At 42.8% G+C, this 6,440-nt stretch overlaps 1 non-coding gene across 1 annotated transcript; it reads left to right on the top strand.

Annotated features, from left to right (window-relative positions):
- Positions 1-607: 607 nt before the first annotated feature.
- TRNAA-CGC (transfer RNA alanine (anticodon CGC)) lies at positions 608-679 on the top strand. The gene has a single exon. It is a non-coding gene; the product is annotated as a tRNA-Ala (tRNA).
- The last annotated feature ends 5,761 nt before the right edge of the window (positions 680-6,440 follow it).

Below are 6,440 nucleotides of genomic sequence, written 5' to 3'. Positions count from 1 at the left end.
GGGTGGATCAAGAAAAGAGGGAAACAAGCAAACGCACCTTCTTAAACTAGAATTCTTGGTGAAGCCTGAGTTCCCAGATAAAGCTTCGGTGTCAGGTGAGCTAGATGGTATGTGTGGCCCGAGCCATTGCATGTGGGGAAAAAGGGCAGGCAGGATTTTCACGTTTTCATCTATTTGGACAGTTCCTTCTTCGAGCCGGGTCGAGAGCATGGGGAGCGACAGCTCCCAAGGTACATTTCATCATTCAACGTACTCAGATGCAGGGAATTTGGGTTGCATTTTCCATGAGCCTTCGGCTAGCAGAAAATTTTTCAAAAGATCTTAAACAATCCCTTAATTCTTTCCGCCTGGGATTCAATTGCGCCAAGAGGACTAATTGTGCTAAAGCTATAAAAGTGTGCTCTGCTCTCAGTAACGACACAAGCTGGATGTTGCTAGTGTGTCCCGGAAGGAGGTTACTCAGGTGTAATCTGGGTTAGGCTTTAGGTGGAATTCATCCTCAGAGTTGGTCACTCCCTGGTCCAGCACGAGATAATGTAAAATGCTTCGCGTTTTTAACATGACAGGAATTCTCCCTTACAGTTAACCTAGAGCAGGGGGTGTACGAGGGGATGTAGCTCAGTGGTAGAGCGCATGCTTCGCATGTATGAGGCCCCGGGTTCGATCCCCGGCATCTCCAAGACGATTTCCCAGCTTTTGTTTAATTCAGCCTCTTTACCTAGCTTTTGTTTAATTCAGCCTCTGGCACAAAATATAAGAAAAAAAAAAAAACTATTTTAGTCCTTTCTCATTTTTGCCATTATCATTTCCTTTAAATCGATCAATTTCGTGTCTTTATGTTTGTTTCTCTTCTATTTGGTTGACTAGCCACACGCCATATTCCTGTTTCTTGGAAACTTCCAAGGTGTTTTATTACGCGGTGAGTAATACAAAGTCAGAGGGACAATTCAGAAACGTACTATTCCTATGAATGCATCCAGGAAGAGGGAATAGAGCTGAATATCCAAGAATGTTTTAAGATCCACTAAATGAGGCCCTAATCCATTCCCAGTCTCCAGTGAAAAACAATCAGTAAAAATAAAATGTCTCCATATCATAGTTTTTTTTGCAGGGTGGGGAAAGTGGAATAGGATGGAGAAGAGGAAAGTAGCATGCTTTTTTAGTTTTAGTATTCAGGTGGGAGTTGCTTTCAACTTAAGGTCCACTCTAGCACCTTAAGATAATATAGATCTTGTTCTACAGTTACTAACCTGGTAACCATTTTCTCACTGCAGCTTTTCAAGGTTTTTGTGTGGGAGAGCTGGTCATAGAACATTTGGGGCATTTGGGAAAGTAGTAAAGGTTAGAAATAGCCTGTAGAAATGGAAGGCAGAGTTGGTTAGAAACTCACAACAGGTGGAACGCGTTGGCTCACGCCTGTAATCCCAGCTACTCGGGAGGCTGAGGAAGAAGAATCACTTGAACCCAGTAGGCAGAGGTTGAAGTGAGCCAAGATGGTGCCACTGCACTCCAGCCTGGGCAAAAAATAATATCAACAGATTTCCTGACAGCACTGAGAACCCAACTGAGGTTGCATTCTGGGCAACTGTAAGTAAATGAATTTTTAAGTTTATGTTATTTCTGCATTGCACTTATGTTCATGCCTTTATTCATTTGCGTGCTTTGGAATATTGATAGTGAATTTGTTCTATTGCTTCAGTTCACATTTAAAGATACACCAAAAATGCCAATGAGTATTTCTCTGCCATTGTTAAGAGGAAATAATTAAACATGATAAACAAGAGAGGATCACAATAATAGTGAAATATTACAATGAAACATTATAAGAGGAAATAATGAAACATTATAAACGCAAGGATCACAATAATAAGAAAACATTACAAAAAAATTAGCCAGGCCTGGTGGCAGGCACCTGTAGTCCCAGGTAGTTGGGAGGCTGAGGCAGGAGAATCACTTGAACCCAGGAGGCGGAAGATTACAATCAGACTTGAATTTTACAAAGTTAATTCCATAAATAATGTGGAAAATGGATTGGGAATGGTGGTGAAATAAGATGAAAATAAGACTAGTTCAGATATTACTGGAAGAGTCCAGAAGAATTTTGGTGGGGACTTTCACTGAGAAGTAAATTTCAGAACATGAAGACCTGTCCTATGACCATTCCTTAGGAAACAGTGTAAGAGTAACCAGATGCTGGAACTTTCCCAGGGGCCTGAACTGTAGTTACTGCTGACTTTTCCCAAGAGATTGATATCCAGCAAGATCTACCTTAAGGATGAAGCTCTCTGTCTCAATCTCTTAATTTCTCAATTAACCTCATTTCCCACTCAGTTTTCTACTTCCAATGGGATCTTTTGGACTGTGGGGAATGTTTAATTTACTTGGAAAACATTTGATTCGCTAACTTACTGTCTCATATTCCTGCTATCCCAGTTACCACTCTGGATACACGTCCCTCTAATTCTCCACCTATACCTTCATCTCTATACCCCTCTGTTCTTCTGTTTCAATGATGTAGACTTGCAATTTGTCTCTCTGCATATTTCAACTCCACTCTTTTTATCTTACATTTCCATGTTAACAACCACAATCCTTAACTACTTATCCAAATGTTCCTGCACTAACTTAAACCTAGATCTCCCTAATGGATTGCTGTTTAAATTAGAAACTACACATTCTCCAATCTCAGGATCGGGAAACAGGTTAGTACTTTCTGAGGCCACATTCCAATTTCCAAATCATTACATTTCATTTTATTTTATTATTTTTTGAGACCGAGTCTCGCTCTGTTGCCAGGCTAGAGTGCAACCTCTGGCTCACTGCAACCTCCGCCTCCCAGGTTCAAGCAATTCTCCTGCCTCAGCCGCCCAAGTAGCTGGGACTACAGGTGCCTGCCACCATGCCCAGCTAATTTTTTTGTATTTTTAGTGCAGAATGGGGTTTCACCATATTGGCAAGGCTGGTCTCAAACTCCTGAGCTTGTGATCCGTCCGCCTCGGCCTCCCAAAGTGCTGGGATTACAGGCGTGAGCCACCGTGCCCAGGCTTCTATCTGCATTTTTAAAACCCTATTCTGGGTTGGGCACAGTGGCTCATGCCTAGCACTTTGAAAGGCCGAGGCAGGCAGATCACTTGAGCCCAGGAGTTTCAGACTTGCCTGGGCAACAACATGGTGAAACCCTGTCTCTACAAAAAACATACAAAAATTAGCCAGATGTGGTGGTATGTGCCTATAATCCCAGCTACTTGGAAGGCCCAAAAGGGAAGATGGCCTGAGCCTGGGGAGGTCAAGACTGCAATGAGCTGTGATTACACCACTGCACTCCAGCCTAGGCAACAGAGTGAGACTCTGTCTCAAAACAAAAGCAAAAACAAAAACAAAAAAATCCTGTTCTGGCCACGTGCAGTGGTTCATGCCTATAATCCCAACACTTTGGGAGGCTGAGGCAGGAGGATTGCTTGGAGCCAGGAGTTCAAGACTAGCCTGGTCAATATAGGTAGACCTCATTTCTAAAAAAAATTATAACAACTCTCCCTGAAGCAAAACCCTGTTCCTTGGAGGCTTTGCTTTATGAAACACAATCTTGGCCAGGTGCGGTGGCTCACACTTGTAATCCCAGCACTTTGGGAGGACGAGGTGGGTGGATCACCCTGAGGTCGGGAGTTCAAGACCAGCCTCACCAACATGGAGAACTCCTATCTCTACTAAAAATACAAAATTAGCTGGGCATGGTGGTGCATGCCTCTAATCCCAGCTACTCCGGAGGCTGAGGCAGGAGAATCGCTTGAATCCAGGAGGCAGAGGTTGGGGTGAGCCGAGATCATACCATTGCACTCCAGCCTGGGCAAAACAAAAGCGAACTCCATCCAAAAAACCCCAAAAAACAAAAAAACACAATCTCACATTTCTCAGCAAGAAAACTCTTCCTAATTTAATGAAGACCTGGTGCCTGGTTTCTTCCACTCACCCTTGGTGACTTCAGGGGCCATGTGGACAGATCATCCAGCACCCCAGCTTCTCATTCCTTTGATCTCTCTTTTCCCAGTAATCTTTATTTCCACTCTATTTAGTCACTAGCACACATGGCCATGCTCTGGACATTGTCATGTATCAGTATTATGCCAAAAGAATAAATCCATCAGTATTATGCCAAAATAATGACTCCAAAATAATATAATCCAGTATAGAGTAGTTTATAAGAACACAGACTCTGGAATTAGAATATTCATGTTTAAATCTCAGCTTTTCTACTACTGTGAGACATAAGGCAGACCATTTAATTGATTTAAACTTCGGTTTTATCATCTGTAAAATGGGGAGAAAATGATGCCAACTCACAGGACTTTGTGAATTTTAAATAAAATAATACACTTAATAGTTTCTACTTATTAATAACTGACTATGGTAAGAACTCAATGAAAACTAAATATATAAGAATCAGTTGGCTGGGTATGGTGGCTCATGCCTGTAATCCCAGCACTTTGGGAGGCCGAGGCGGGTGGAGCACCTGAGGTCGGGAGTTTGAGACCAGCCTGACCAACATGGAGAAACCCCGTCTCTACTAAAAATACAAAATTAGCCAGGCATAGTGGTGCATGCCTGTAATCCCAGCTACTTGGGAGGCTGAGGCAGGAGAATCGCTTGAATCTGGGAGGCAGAGGTTGCAGTGAGCTGAGATCGCACCATTGCACTCCAGCCTAGGCAACAAGAGTGAAACTCCATATCAAAAAAAAAAAAAAAAAAAAAAAAAAAAAAGCGCCGGGCGCAGTGGCTAGCTCCTGTAATCCCAGCACTTTGGGAGGCCAAGGCTGGTGGATCACCTGAAGTCAGAAGTTCTAGACCAGCCTGGCCAACATGGTGAAACCCCGTCTCTACTAAAAATACAAAATTAGCCAGTCGTGGTGGCAGGTGCCTATAATCCCAGCTACTCAGGGAGGCCCAGGCAGAAGAATCACTTGAACCCAGGAGGCAGAGGTTGCAATGAGCTGAGATCGCGCCATTGAACTCCTGCCTGGGGGACAAGAGCGAGACTTCATCTCAAAACAAACAAACAAACAAAAACAAAAACAAAAAAAGAATAAGTTAAAACTCATAGGAGGACTTGTGACAATATCTTAGAACAATATACATGCTCAACAAATGTTAGCTGCTATTATTATTAATATTATTACTATCTGCATTATTTCCCTGTAACTGCCACAAATATAATGACTTAAAACAACACAAATTTACTATCTTACATTTCTGGAGTTCAGAAGTCTGAAATGCGTTTCACTGGGCTAATATAAGGGTGTCAACAGGGCTATGTTTCTTGTGGAGTCTCTAGGGAAGAATCAGTTCCTTTGTCTTTTCTAGCTTTAGCGTTTGCCTGGATTGCTTGGATCGTGGCTCCTTCCTCCATCTTCAAAGACAGCAGTGTAACATCTTCAAATCTCTGACTCTGACCCTCATGCCTCCCTCTTTCACTCATAAGGACCATTGTGATTACATTGTGCCTATCTAAATAATCCAGAATAAATGCTCCATCTCAAGGCCCTTAAATTAATCAACCTGCAACGTCCCCTTTGTCATGTAAGGTATCATGTTCACAAGTTTAGGAATTAGGATATGGACATCTTTGTGGAGGGTGGCAGGGCATTTGTCTGCCTACCATAGTATCCCTAATCTGCTCTCTTTTCTGGCAACCTCATCCAGTTACTTCCTCAACTTCTGTTTATCTACTGAAATGCAACTTCCATTTCCTTAACGTTTTTTTCTCTCCAGAGATCTTTCTGTTCCTACATTTTCTTCCTTCCATTTCCAGCTTAGATTCCTTGTTCTTTCCCTTCAACCACATTTCAGCAGTGTCCTCACACTCCTTTGTTTCATAGTGAACATCCTCCCTCAGAGTTCCAATTGTAGATTATTCCATATGGATCTTATTCACTCCATACAGACCGTTGGGTTCTCCTAGAGAATATCACACCACGGTGAAGATTAGTGCCACTCCACATAAGGAGTAGGCCTTCCAGTCCAGGATGCCTGTGCCCACAACCTCCCCTGCCTTCCCTCCCACCACAAGGTCTGGAATGCTCATGCTGCTCTTACTCATACCCCACCTACTTGAAATAAAAGCAAAGAGGCCAGGTGACTGCTGCACACTCTTCTAGGGGTGGGCCCAAGAGGCAGTTCTGTACTCACTATCTCTTCCTGCATAGGGATTCAACTTGGTGTCATCTTCAAAGAGGAGAGAAAGAGCAAGATTAGTGAAATAATTATGGCCTTTGTTACTTTGGGTCCAGATAAGACTTTTGGGAAGTTCAGTCCAACCCTTCACTTTAGAGGCCAGGAAACTTAAGTACAGAGAAGAGAGGTGACTTACTTGTTCCCTTCAATGCTGTCCTACTCACTTGCATTTCCCTAATAGGATTCACAGTAGCTACTTCAAAAAGGCTTGACTT

This window comes from Pongo abelii, chromosome 5 (genome assembly GCF_028885655.2).
Source record: "Pongo abelii isolate AG06213 chromosome 5, NHGRI_mPonAbe1-v2.0_pri, whole genome shotgun sequence".
In the NCBI taxonomy this organism is placed as follows: Eukaryota; Metazoa; Chordata; class Mammalia; order Primates; family Hominidae; genus Pongo; species Pongo abelii.
This window is presented reverse-complemented; position numbering and strand designations above follow the sequence as displayed.